This window comes from Orycteropus afer, unplaced genomic scaffold (assembly GCF_000298275.1).
Source record: "Orycteropus afer afer isolate SDZICR_OR568_19922 unplaced genomic scaffold, OryAfe1.0 scaffold00449, whole genome shotgun sequence".
NCBI lineage: Eukaryota > Metazoa > Chordata > Mammalia > Tubulidentata > Orycteropodidae > Orycteropus > Orycteropus afer.
The window spans coordinates 125,606-139,765 of NW_006922036.1; positions in this window are offsets into that span (position 1 = coordinate 125,606).

The following is a 14,160-nucleotide window of genomic DNA, read 5'->3' on the forward strand; positions in this document are numbered from 1 at the left end:
GACCACCGGATTCTGTGAGAGCACTGTCTCTTTAAATATCCAAAATAGCCAAGCTGCTTTTTTTTTTTTTAAACGTACAACATGGCAGCGCCTCCAGACCGGCAAAAGTCCGCCACTCAGCCCACCTTTCTCTTCACCTTCCCCAGTTTGTTCCCTTGCCACTATACACAGTTCTCCACACGGACCCTGGCTTGCAGGGGATTTTTAGATTAATTCTTAAGTCCTACTGCCACTCGGAAATGTCCAGGTCGTTTGTGCCATCAGGGGCGCTCAGGTCCCTGCCAGACCTCAGCTCCATATATCTCCTGTTTTGGTATTTTCATGCAAATTCTTCTGCTAGTTGGGGTTTAGTCTACTTCTGAATCCTTCTCTTCAAGGCTCAGGGGTCCAAGATTAACTTCTGTGTCTGTGTCAATTGGTTTCCCTTTTCTTTGTTGAAGAGGGTCTGTGCAGTCCTTCTATCTAGTCCGCCATCTTCCCAGCTCCCAATCAATCCATCTTTTTGAGTGCTTCCCTCATTTTGGTTGACCCTATACTTTAAAAAGCTTGATGTCCATTTCTAATGAGTGGTCTTTCCTGATGATGTGTCCAAAGTAAGTAAGCCAAAGTCTTACCATCCTTGCTTCTAAGAAGCATTATAGTTATATTTCTTCTAAAACTGATTTGTTTGTTCTTCTGATAGTGCACAGTTTACTAATATTAATTGCCAACACCACAATTTGAATGTATCAATTATTCTATCTTCCTCTTCCATTGTCCAGTTTTTACATACAAATGAGGTTATTGAAAGGACCATGAAATGGATCACATGCATATTAGTCATCAAAGTGACATATTTGTTTTTTTAAGAATTTTTAGGAGGTTTTTGCAACAGATTTGTCCAATGCAATGTCATTTGATTTCTTGACTGCTGTCCCCACGAGTATTGATTATTGATACAAATAGAATGAAATCCCTGATTACTTAAATTTCTTCGCCATTTACTATGATGCTATTTATTGGTCCAAGTGAGGATTTTAGTTTTCTTCGTGTTCAGGAGTAAACCATGTTGAAGACTGTAGCCTTTGATCTTTATCAGTAAGTCTTTCAACTTGTCTTCATTTTCAGCAAGTAAGGTTGCTTCATCAGCATAACTAAAGTTGTTAATGGGTCTTTCTCTAATCCTGATGCCAGGTAACCACTACTAGAATTCACTAAATCAAGGAATTTATTTTATTCATTACTGTGTCTTCAGTGATAATACTGCCTAGTGCAAAGTAAGAACTCAATATATTTGTTGGATAAATGAAACTTATTTAAGCTAAGCCTGATCCCCTAATGTTAAAAATGATAGGAAGCATAAAACTTATTGGAATGTTTGAAGGATTGGTGAGTTAATTCAGCAAAGCTCCTGGAACCTTGCATGTGCTCCTAAAAGCAGTAATTGTTGTCAGTATCAGTTATTGCCATTATTATTATTTTCTCAAGATTGGCAGGAAAGCAAGCTTAAAATTGATAGAAACCACATTCAGGAATGGAATGCATGTATGGTTGGAAAGGTTTTTCTTTGTGTTTCTCACAGCCTGCACTTGAAAATTTTCACAGGGCCTAGCAGAGTTTTCCAGGATGCATAACGTGACCCAAACTGTGTTACTCCTGTGCAAATAGTGTTTCAAGCAACTCCTTTTTTTTTTTCTATTTTATTTATTTTCACTATCATCTTAATGTTCTCATTTTATTTTATCTTGTTAATTTTAAAAAACAGTACCCAGTTTAATTTTAGCTTTTCTTCTTAAAAATTAAGGTTTTTATGTATACCTATGTCCATTGCAGTATGAATTACAATAGCAAAAATATGAAAACAATCTAAATGTCCATCAATGAATGAATCAATCAAAAAAATGCTGTATATACATACAATGGAATACTATGCAGCTATAAAGAATAATGAGTTCTCAAAATATATGAAAATGAATGAATCTGGAGGAAATTATACTGAGTGAAATAAGTCAGTCACAGAAGGGCATAGACTATATGAGCTCAATTTTACAAAAGACAACAATAGATACAGATATAGAAACCAATATTCACTTGCAGATACTGGAATGGAAGGGAGAGAGTAAGAGAATCACTCTTCAGATAGTAGACATTTGTTATTTTCAGTAATGGGAAAGGTAACACCAAAGGTGAAGTGTGCACAACTTGACCAAGGCAAATGATGTCCCCAAGAACTATACAAGAATAAGGATATTTTTGGTAAATGCTATAACATATACCAATTTGAAACAACAGCAACAATTACCAAAAAAATATGTGTGGTTACCTATGTAAGTATATATGCATATATTTGCAAAAACCAAAAAAAAAAAAAAAAAAACGAATTCATTGTCTCAAGTTGGATCTGACTCATAGTGACCCCTCCTTAGGTTTCTGAAGTGATATCACTATGAAAATAGATTGCCCCATCTTCCTTCCGAGGCTCGTGGCTAGTGGGCTTGAACTGCCAGCCTTCTGGTTAGCAGTCAAATGCCTTAAGCACTATGCTACCAGAGCTCCTTATGTATGTATAGGTAGTTATATGTGTGTAAATACATGTGCAGTTACTGATGAAGGAAGATCAATGACTACAACTTTTAGTATGGATTACACCTCAACATAAAGAAAATGAAAATCCGCAGTGGGCCAATAAAAAGCATCATGATCAACAGAGAAAATATTGAAGTTGTCAAAGATTTCATTTACTTAAATCCATTATCAATGCCCATGGAAACAGTAGTCAAAGAATGTAAACACATATTGAATTGGGTAAATCTGCTGCAAAAGATTTCTTTAAAATGTTAAAAAGCAAAGATGTCACTTTGAGGATAAAGAACATCTGACTCAAGCCATGGTATCTTCAATCACCTCATATATATGTGAAACCTAGAACAATAAATAAGAAAGACTGAAGAGAAAAATATTCAAATTATGATGTTGGCAGAGAATACTGAATATTCCATGGACTTCCAGAAGAATTACTAAGTCTGTCTTGGAACCAGTACAGTCAAAATGCTTCTTTGAAGCAAGGATAATAAGACTTTGTCTCAGGCATGTTGGACATATTATCAGGAGAGACCAGTCTCCAGAGAAGGACACCATGCTTGGTAAAGTAGAGAGTCAGCAAAACAAGAGGAAGACCTTCAATGAAATATATTGGCATGATGGCTGCAACAATGTACTCAAACATTGCAACGACTGTGAGGATGGTGCAGTGTTTGGTATTACTTCTATAAGAGCACTGAGTCACACCTGACTTGACAGCACCTAACAAAATAACAAAACAACATATGCGTGAGAATGAATGTTTGTAACTACAGGCATATGAATATATATGTACATATATGTATGTGTGTGTGTGTGTTTGTATAAGTGCATATAAGGCACAGTTATGGATTCAACACCTTGTAGGACTGTTTTACTAGATTTTAAGGATTAGGACCATAGTTTTATGGGACAGTTCAGTTAATGGCATGAGTAGTTCATAAAGTTTTTGTTCTACGTTCTAGTTTGGTGAGTAGTGTCTGCGGTCTTAAAAGCTTGTGAGTGGCCATCTAAAACACAGTTGTTGGCCTCTACTCATCTGGAGCAAAAGAGAAAGAAAGAAAGCTAAGACTCAATATGAAATTTGTCTACAGGACTAAGATGTTGTCTGGCTACTACTACTGACCAGGGACACAATAGATGGATCCTGATCGAATAGGAGAAAAATGAGAAACAAAGCTCAAATTCCTAAAAACTCCAGATTTATTGGACCAGTTGAGATTAGAGGAAAGCCTGAGACTATCACTCTGAGATACCCTTTGAACTTTGAACTGACACTGTTCCGAGAAGTCACTTTTCAACTAATAACAGATTTGCTCATAAAAAATATCACCCATGAATACTTAAAAAAAATATATTATGTAAGATCAAATGGTCAACATTTACTCTAAAACAAATATGAGAAGGTAAGGGGGAGCAGGGAAACTAGATTAATGGAAACAAAAACCAGAATGAAAATAATGAGAATGTTGACTCACAGAAAATTGTAACCAATGTCTCTGAACAATTTGTATAGAATTGCTAAATGGAAATCAATTTGCTATGTAAACATTCACTGAAAACACAATATTATTTTAAAAAATAAAGGTATTTAAGGGTATAAAATTTCCCTAAAATATACCCTTAGCTGTCGAACACAGATTTAACCATAATATGTTCTTTTCATTGCTTTCTATTTAGCTTGGAACTGGAGATTTACTCTGTTTCATCTTGTAATTGACTGTTGATTAATTTTTGTACTTAATATCCATATTATTCCTTAATGAGAAAAATATTATACATTTGGAAATACTGGTCGAGGTAGACTCCTGGCAGAAAATGTTACACTTGTGATATGTAAAAGCCTGAAATTAAGTTAAAAAAAAAAAAAAAGAGATGGGACACACAACATTGAAAAGCACATCTCTTGTTGTTGTTGTTATGTACCGTCAAGTCAGACCCGACTCTTAGTGACCCCTCCTTGGGTTTCCGAGGCAGTATCACTATGGATGTAAATTGCCCAACCTTCCTTCTGAGGGGTGGCTGGTGGGTTTGAACCGCCAGCCTTCTGGTTAGCAGTCAAGTGCCTTAGGCACTACGCTACCAGAGTTCCTCACATCTCTTGGGTTTGTATAAATCCTAAATGTTGATTTATTTTACCCATGGAGTCCCTGTGTGGTATAAATGGTTAATATACTGGACCTCTAACTAAGTGGTTAGAAATTCAAGTCCATTCAGAGGCAGCTTTCAAACAAGAACTCTTGATCTACTTCTGAAAAATCAGCCACTGAAAATCTTATGGGGTACACCTCTACTTTGACACACATAGGGTTTCCATGACTCAAGGTCAACGACACAGTAACTCGTAGGTTATATATGCATCATCAACACCCTCCTAAGGAGACTGAAAGTTACTTTGTGCAAGTCCCTTTTCTGATGCCCTTCTTTAATACACATGAGGACCAGCACCATCACCTCTCCCTGGAGTTTCCCTGCATTGAGCATGAACCCTGCACTTAGGCCCAGGGACTGCTTAGCTTGCTGTATGTATCTGTTAAAATTTGCAGAGAACACAGTTTGTTGCTGGCTGTGAGAGCTGAGAGACACTTCAGAGATCCCTTTGCTTCACCTAAAGAGAATCCTTGCCTTATGACTTTGTCACTCTAAACTCATGTTTAAAATGCAGGAATGTTATTTCTTTATTATTACTTATCATTTTAAAATTTTTAGGAGAGGTTTCACTGGCCAACCTCCTCTAAGACAATATTTTATTTCTGAATCCATTGTGAAGTAAAGTATTCCCATCTTCCTCATGCCTAAACTATGGTCTGCATCAATACTCAGTGGAGGACACTGGCTGAATCTTCTAGACGAAAGGCCAGCATTGCAGATGTGAGCCTGGCGCTCCACTTCGGATATGACTCAGGGCTCACTAAACCAGTAAAGCTCGTATTAGCAAGATCACTTCATTTTCAAAGCATGAGAACCCAACGATGGAATCCTGACCTTCTCTTACAATGGGAATATACCTAACAACCATTATCTTCTGCACATCCTGACCAATCTACTCACTGTATGAGCTTGGACAGTCATTTAATCTCTCTAGATCTGTTTCCTCATTTATAGAATGTGAGCAATACCTATCCTATTGAATTGTTGTGGTGATTAAATGGGAGAATCCATGTTAAACACTCAGTATGAATCTGGCACATAGGAAACAATGGATATCAGCTTTTACTATTATTGTTATTGCTGCTACTGCTATTGCTGCTGCTATGGTTGTTCAACTCTTATGAGGTTCCCAAACACTCTTTAGTGAATTTTCTGCTACTGAGTATTTGCAATAGGGATAATAAACAAACACAATTTAATAGAAACTAGGAAGCCCAGATGTACACCTGAGGAAATTAGAAAATTTATATATGATTTATATATTTCACATATATAATTTATATCAAGTTCATATATACACACACATGCACCTTTAATTGTATATTTAATGTATAGATACAATACATACTAATGTAAATAAATACATCATTTTCATTCCTTTATTAATTTATTTTACAGAATCTCCTTATACCAGTGGATCTTGGCTGAAAGCAGAGAATACCAGAAAGATGTTTACTGGTATTTCTTGGACTAAGCAAAAGGCACTCAACTGTGTAGATCACAACAGATTATGAATACAATTGAGAACAATAGGAATTTCAGAACACTTACTTGTGCTCATTCAGAATGTGTACATAGACCAAGAGGTCAAACAGAACAAGGGGATATTACATAGTTTAAAATTAGGATAAGTGTGAATAAAGTTGTTTCTTTCTCCACACTTAGTCAAACCATATGCTGAGCAAATAATCCAAGTAGCTGGACTATATGCAAAAGAAAACAGCATCAGGATTGGAGGAAGACTCATTAACAATCTGCGATATGCAGATGACACTATCTTGCTTGTTGAAGATGAAGAGGACTTGAAACACTTACTGATGAAAAAAAAAAAAAAACAAAACAAAAACTACAGCTTTCAGTGTGGATTACACCTCAACAAAAAGAAACAAAAATCCTCACAACTGGACTAGTAAGCAACATCATGATAACCAGAGAAAATATTGAAGTTGTCAAGGATTTCATTTTACTTGGATCCACAATCAACACTCATGGAATTAGCAGTCATGACATCAAACAACATACTGCATTATTCAAATCTGCTACAAAAGACTTCATTAAAATGTTAAAATACAAAGATGTCACTTTGAGGACCAAAGTTTGCCTGACTCAGTATTTTCAGTTGCCTCATCTGCATGCAAATGCTGGACAATGAACAAAAAAGACTAAAGAAGAACTGATGGATCTGAATTATGGTATTGGCAAAGAATTTTGAATATACCACAGATTGCCAGAAGAAGACACAAAACAGTCTGGGAAGAGATACAGCCAGAATGCTCCTTAGTAATGAGGACGGTAAGTCTTCCTCTCACATAGTTTGGGCATATTATCATATCCCTGGAGAAGGACATCATGCTTGGTAAAGAAAAGAGTAAACAAAAAAGAGGAAGATCCTCAACAAGATGGATTGACACAGTGACTGCAACAATAAGCTCAAGCATAGTAGTGACTGTGAGGATGGCATTAGACTGGTTAGTGTTTCATTGTGTTGTGCATAGGGTCACTATGATCTAGAACCATCCTGAGGGCACCTAACAAAGATTATCTTAATCCATAAGATGAAACACTTTACCACTGAGTGGATTCCTATTCATAGTGACCCTATAGGGCAGACCAAAACTGCCTTACAGGTTTTCCAAGGCTGTTATCTGTACAGAAGCAGACTCCAAATATTTTCCCAAGGAGGGCTGGTGGGTTCCAACAGTCAATGGTTCAGTTAGCAGAAGAGCACTTTGCTGCACAATCAGGAATCCTTCAGAATCTCCTTAGGGTTCTGAAAGAAGTATACCCAGAACACTCTTTAGAACGATGGTAAGAATTTGTTCTCACGTGATTTGGACATCTTATCAGGAGGGACCAGTCCCTGAAGGACATTATACTTGATAAAGTAGAGAGTCACCAAAAAAGTGGAAGACCTTCAAGGAGATGGATTGGCACAGTGGCTACAACAGTGGGCTTAAGGATAGCAATGATTGTGAGGATGGCACAGGACCAGTCAGTGTTTCCTTCTGTTGTACATAGTGTTGCTATGAGTTGGAATTGGCTCAAGGGCATCTAACAACAACAATAAAAAAAAATTACTGGTTTGTCTTCTTATTTATAAGCTTTATATTGATACTGAACATGAAATATAATCTGAATGTGAAATGAGGGATGATCCTGTGCTCTTTAAACTGTTGCCAAATGAAAATTCTGTCAGGCAAAAAAGGATTAATATAAATGATGTATTCACCAATGTTGAATCTTGAGGACATCGTATTCTTTTTCTAAAAGTCAGGTGCTGTGCCTTATTGGGTGACAGGCTGGGGACTGCAGAAGTCAAGGAGTTCCCTGCCTTAATGCAAGCCCCCATTAGACAAGACTATCTCTGCAAACCAGTGACTAACAGACAGCCCTCAGATATAATCTGGTCTCAGAATATACTTGACAAATATTTCAATGGTTTGCCAACATAAAAATCAGATTTTATGTAATTAGCAAAGCTTGTTATTGTGATGGTGGTGATGGTTTTTGATGTAATATATAAAACTTAGGAAAAGGAGTTTGGGTACATAAACTGATACAACCCTTTGGAAAACAATTTGGTTACCCACAGACACATATACACAACTCTTGTTAAAGTGTATCAAGAAAAGACTTCTGGCATTTGATCATCAGGGAGATTTTTTTTTCTTTAATTTTTATTGTGATTTGGGTGAAAGTTTACAGAGAAAATTCATTTTCCAAACAACAGCTCATATATACTTTGTCTCATGACATTGGCTACAATAATCCACAATGCAACAGCTCCTCTCCCATTTCATCCCCATAGTTACCTCTTCCCTGTGTCCTCCCTCCCATGCACTCCTGCCCCTCAAGCTGTCTCTGTGTGCATACACAGGCCTTCTATTTTTCCCATGATTTACCTCTCCAATGAGCGTATGGTGGAAGCCACAGGAGTAGGTTCAATTCCAGACCTGAAGGGCAGCTAGAAGCCATATTATCATTGGTTACATAAGGCTCTATCAGACCAGCAAGGCTGGTTCTTTTTTTTTTTTTAATGATTTTGAGTTTTGTTCCCCATTGTTTTCCCACTCTATCCAGGATCTCCTTCACCAATCTTGCTCTGCATGGATGACAGTGGTAACCAGACACATCTAGGCTGAGGATCACGTGGTGTGCCAGACCCTTGGACTAATTGTTTCCATATGTCTCTTTTTTCTTTTTCATTCTTCTTTGCTGTGGATGAGGAGAGACCCATCATTGCATCTAGATGGCTGCTTGTAAGCTTTCAAGATCCCAGTCACTACTCAACAAAGTAGGATGTGGAACAATGTTTTGGAGTAGTATGTTATGTCCATTGAGCTTGATGTTCCATGCAACTATGGTCCCGAGCCCACAGGTCCAACTACTCACTCCCTCTGGGTAGCTAGATGGCTGTGACCAAGGAGTGACAACAACCCTGCCCCTTGTCAGCTCTTCTATACATGGACATTCTTACAGAACATTCAAGTACACTTGTAGAAACATTATCTGCCAACCCTGTACATGGTCTTTGGCGTGCTCTCCTCTGCGTGGACAAGACTAACAGTTTAGCCTGTGCGCCCATCTATCCACCTGTATATCAATGATTGCCTTCACTGACAATGCAGTACTGTATGTGCAAAAGGGTTCATTTTTATTGTCTGTACTTCCCATGCACTCTCTATATCTTCCTCTTCCTCAATGGCACCGTGTTGAACACTCACATTTGGTACATTACCTTTCTCTTTATCCAAATCAATTTTTGTCTCTATCTATCTAACAGGAGCTCTGGTAGCATGGTGGCTAAAGCACTTTACTGCTAACCAGAAGGCTGGTGGTTCAAACCCACCATCCACTCCTTGGAAGGAAGGTTGGGCAATCCTACTTCCGTAGTGATACTGCTTCGGAAACCCAAGGAGGGGTCACTATGAGTCAGGGCCGACTCGATGGCACATAACAACAGCATCTATCTAACGGTGCTCTCTTCCTTCCCCTCTTACCCCTGATAACCAACAAAGAATATTTCCTTCCATATATAAACCTTTCCTTGACTTTTTACAGTAATAGACTAAAACAATACATATCCTTCTGTGATTGACTTATTTCACTCAGCATAATGTCCTCCAAGTTCATCCACAATATGAAGTGTTTTGCCAATTCTAAGTTATTCTTTAGTGCTGCATAGTCTTCCATTTTGTGTACATACCATAGCTTGGATGGCCTTTCTTCTGTTGATCAACACCTAGGTTGTTTCCATCTTTTTGCTATTGTAAATAATTATATGATGAACATGGGTGTGTGTTTATCAGTTCTTTTTCTGGCTTTCACTTTCTTAGGATGTATACCTAGTAATGGAATGGCTGGGTCAAAGAGTATTTATAATTCCAACTTTTTAAGGAATCACCATACTGCTTTCCACAGTGGTTGTATCATTTTACTGTCCAACAAGCAGTGGGTGAGAGTTCCTATCTCTCCACATCCTCAACAGCATTTATTTTCTGTCTTGTTGAACTTTGCTGCTAGTGCTGGGGCAAGATGGTATCTCATTATTGTTTTGATTTGTATCTCTCTAATGTCTAAGGATCATGAACATTTCTTCATGTTTGTTGGCCACCTGAATATCCTCTTTGGTGAAGTGTCTATTCACATCTATTGTCCATATTTTAATCGGACTATTTGTATTTTTGTTGTTGAGGTGTTGGAGTTTTCTATAAATTCTAGAGATAAGTCCCTTGTCAGATATGTTGTTGCTGAATATTTTTTCCCACTCTGTAGGTTCTCTTTTGACTCTTTTGGAGAAGTCTTTGATAGCACATGCAAATTTAATTTTTAGAAGGTCCCATTCATCTAGTTTCTCTTCTGCTGTTTGTGAATTTCGTGTTATGCTTGATAGTCTATTTATGCCATATATCAGGGCCCATAAATTTGCCCCTAGTTTTTCCTTGAGGAACTCTAGCGTTTTAGGTTTCACATTTAAGTCTTTGATCCATCTGGAGTTAGATTTTGTGTTTGTTGTGAGGTATAGATCTTGTTTCATTTTTCTTCAAATGGATATCCAGTTTTGCCAACATCAATTGTTTAACAGACTATCTCTTTCCCCATTTAATGGATTTCAGTTCTTTGTCAAAGATCAGCTGACCATAGGTCAATAGACCTATTTCTGCTTCTCAATTCTATTCCATTGGTCTACATGTTTATCATTGTACCAATACCAGGCAGTCTTGACTACTCTGGCTTTATGTTGTTGTTGTTGTTGTTGTTATGTGCCGTTGAGTCGGCCCCGACTCATAGCGACCCCTCCTTGGGTTTCCGAGGCAGTATCACTATGGAAGTAGGATTGCCCAACCTTCCTTCTGAGGAGTGGCTGGTGGGTTTGAACCGCCAGCCATCTGGTTAGCAGGCAAGTGTCTTAGCCATTACGCTACAGTAAGTTTTAAGATCCAGGAGTATGAGACTTCCTACTTTGTTCTTCAATAAGGCTTTGCTTATCTGAGGTCTGTTTCCTTTCCATATAAAGTTAGTGATTGGGTATTCCATATCCTTAAAGAATGTTGATGGGATCCGGATTGGGATTTCATTGAATGTATAGATTGCTTTGGGTAGAATTGACATTTTCACAATGTTCATTCTTCCTATCCATAAGCATGGTATGTTTTTCCATTTTTGTAGATCTCTTATGGTTTCTTAAAGTAGTCTTTTATAGTTTTCTTTGTACAGGTCTTTTGTGCTCCTGGTAATATTTTTTTCCCCAAGTAGTTTTTTTTTTTTTTTTGGAAGCTATTGTAAGTGGTATTGATTTCCTTATTTCTTTTTCAGCAATCTCTTTGCTGTTGTAGAATACAACTGATTTCTGAATGCTGATCTTGTATTCTGCCACTGTGCTCCATCTCAATTAGTTCCAGTAGATTTTTGACTGAGTCACTTGGGTTTTCTTGGTATAGGATCATATAATCAGCAAATAGGGATAGTTTTACTTCTTCATTACTGATTTGGATGTCTTTGATTTATCTTTCTTGTCTTATGGCCCAGGCTAAGACTTCCAATACAATGTTGAATAGAAGTGGTGAAAGAGGGCATCCTTGTCTGGTTCCTGTTCACAAGGGAAATGGTTTCAGTCTCTCTCCATTGAGAATAATGCTGTCTGTTATTTTTGCATATATGCTTTTTATTATATTGAGGAATGTTCCTTCTATTCCTATTTTGCTGAGAGTTTTGATCAGGAATGAGTGTTGGATTTTATCAAATGCCTTTTCTGTGTCAATTGATATGATCATGTGGTTCTTTACCTTTGTTTTATTTATATGGTGGATAATGTTGATTGTTTTTCTAACGTTGAACCATCGTTGCATACCTGATGTGAGCCCCACTTGGTCATAATGAATTTTTTTTTTTAATATGTTATTGGAGATTATTGGCTAGGATTTTGTTGAAGATTTTTGCATGTATATTCATGAGGGATATTGGTCTGTAGTTTTCCTTTTTAGTGATGCCTTTTCCTGGTTTTGGTATTAAGGTTATGCTTGCTTCATAAAATTAATTTGGGAGAAATCTATGCTTTTCTATGTTTTGGAATAGTTTGAGTAGGATTGGTGTCAGTTCTTCTCTGAATGTTTGGTAGAATTCTCTGGTGAAACCATCTAGGCCAGGACTTTTTTGTTCATAATTTTTTTTTAAGACCTGTTTAATTTTTTCTTTTGTTATGGATCTATTCAACTTTTCCACCTCAGCCTGTGTTAGTTTAGGTAAGTAGTGTGTTTCTGGAAATCCATCCATTTCTTCCAGGTTTTCAAATTTGTTGGAGTACAATTCTTCATAGTATACTGATATTATCCTTTTTAGTTCAGTTGGTTCTATTTTGATGTCTCGCATTTTGTTTCTTATTCATGTTATTCATATTCTCTCCCTCTTTTCCTTTGTTAAATTTGCCAGTGCTTTGTCCATTTTATCAATCTTTTCAAAAAACCAACTTCTAGTCTTGATGAGTTGAGCTTTTCTACTTCCTGTTTCATTGATTTCTACTCAAATCTTTATTATTTCTTTTTTTCTGGTGACTGTAGGCTGTTCTTGCTGTTCTTTTTCTAATTGTTGGAGATGGTGGTTTGAAATGTTGATTTTGGCTCTTTCTTCTTTTTTTGATATGTGCATTTATTGCTATCAATTGGCCTCTGATCACTACTTTTGTTTTATCCCAGATATTTTGCTCTGTTGTGTTTTCATTCTTGTTTGATTCAAGGAATTTTTTAGTTCATTTTTGATTTCTTCTATTATGCAGTCGTTTATGAGGAAGATGTTGTTCAGTTTCCAAGTGGTTGCTCTTTTTCATTGATCTTCCTATTGTTGATTTCTAATTTGATAGCAATGTGATGTGAGAAGATGCTTTGCAGTATTTCCATGTTTTTAAATTTATTAAGGCTTGCATTAAGAATTATTTTAAGGAAGATCCAGCAAGATGGCAGAGTAGGCCGAAAGACTGCACAGACCCTTTTCAACAAAGAAAAGGGAAAACAATTAACACAGACACAGAAGATAATCCTGGACCCCTGAGCCTTGACGAGAAGGATATACAAGTGGACTAAACCCAAACTAGCAGAAGAATTTGCATGTTTTAAAAAAACTAATATTATTCATACTTTTGTCCTTTTTATTATTATCCTCAATCTTCCCCTACCAGGGCCTAGTTTTCAGCATTTTTTCTTTTCCCTGTGCCTGGTTGAATTATTATTATTATTTTTTAATTTAAGGTTTTTTTATTTTTCCCCCTTTTCTCTTGTGTTAGCTGTGTTCCTTGATTTTCTTTTTGCATTTTTCCCATTTTTTTTTCATTTATTATTCTCCTTCTCTACTTTTTTTTTCTTAGTGCCCTATCCCCAGATATTGCAACTTTTCTTATTATTTCTTCTCCCCCCCACCCCTTTTTTTTGGTTACTGTTCCTGTGTGATTACATGGCGTGTTTTTTGGCCATGGGCTTTAGTTTTTTGATGGTTATTCAATTGTAATTTGTGTCTAATTTGGTGGGAGACAACAACAGTCCCCATAAGACACAACTACATCCACACCTCATGCAACTGCACTTACTGAGCGACAGTCACTACCTCCTTCTCCACCAATGGGCCCACGATAAAAAACCACGAAGAAGAGCCTGAATCACCCTTGGCTGCTCTTCACAAACAGCTAACAGAGATCTAAATACAACAACACCATGATGCCTTGGAGACAACAGACCATCACAGTCCACACAAAGAAGCAAGATAAAGTGGTAGAAACAAGGAAGCAGGATACAGACCCAGAACACATCCCGGAGGAAGAAGCAGCATTGGAACTATCTGATAAGGAATTCAAAAGAATTATTTTTAGTTATCTTCAAAGGATTGAGAGACAGACCAAAGAAAACACAGAAAAAAACTTAGAATAATTTTGGAAGAAAATACAAGAACAAAATGACAAAATAA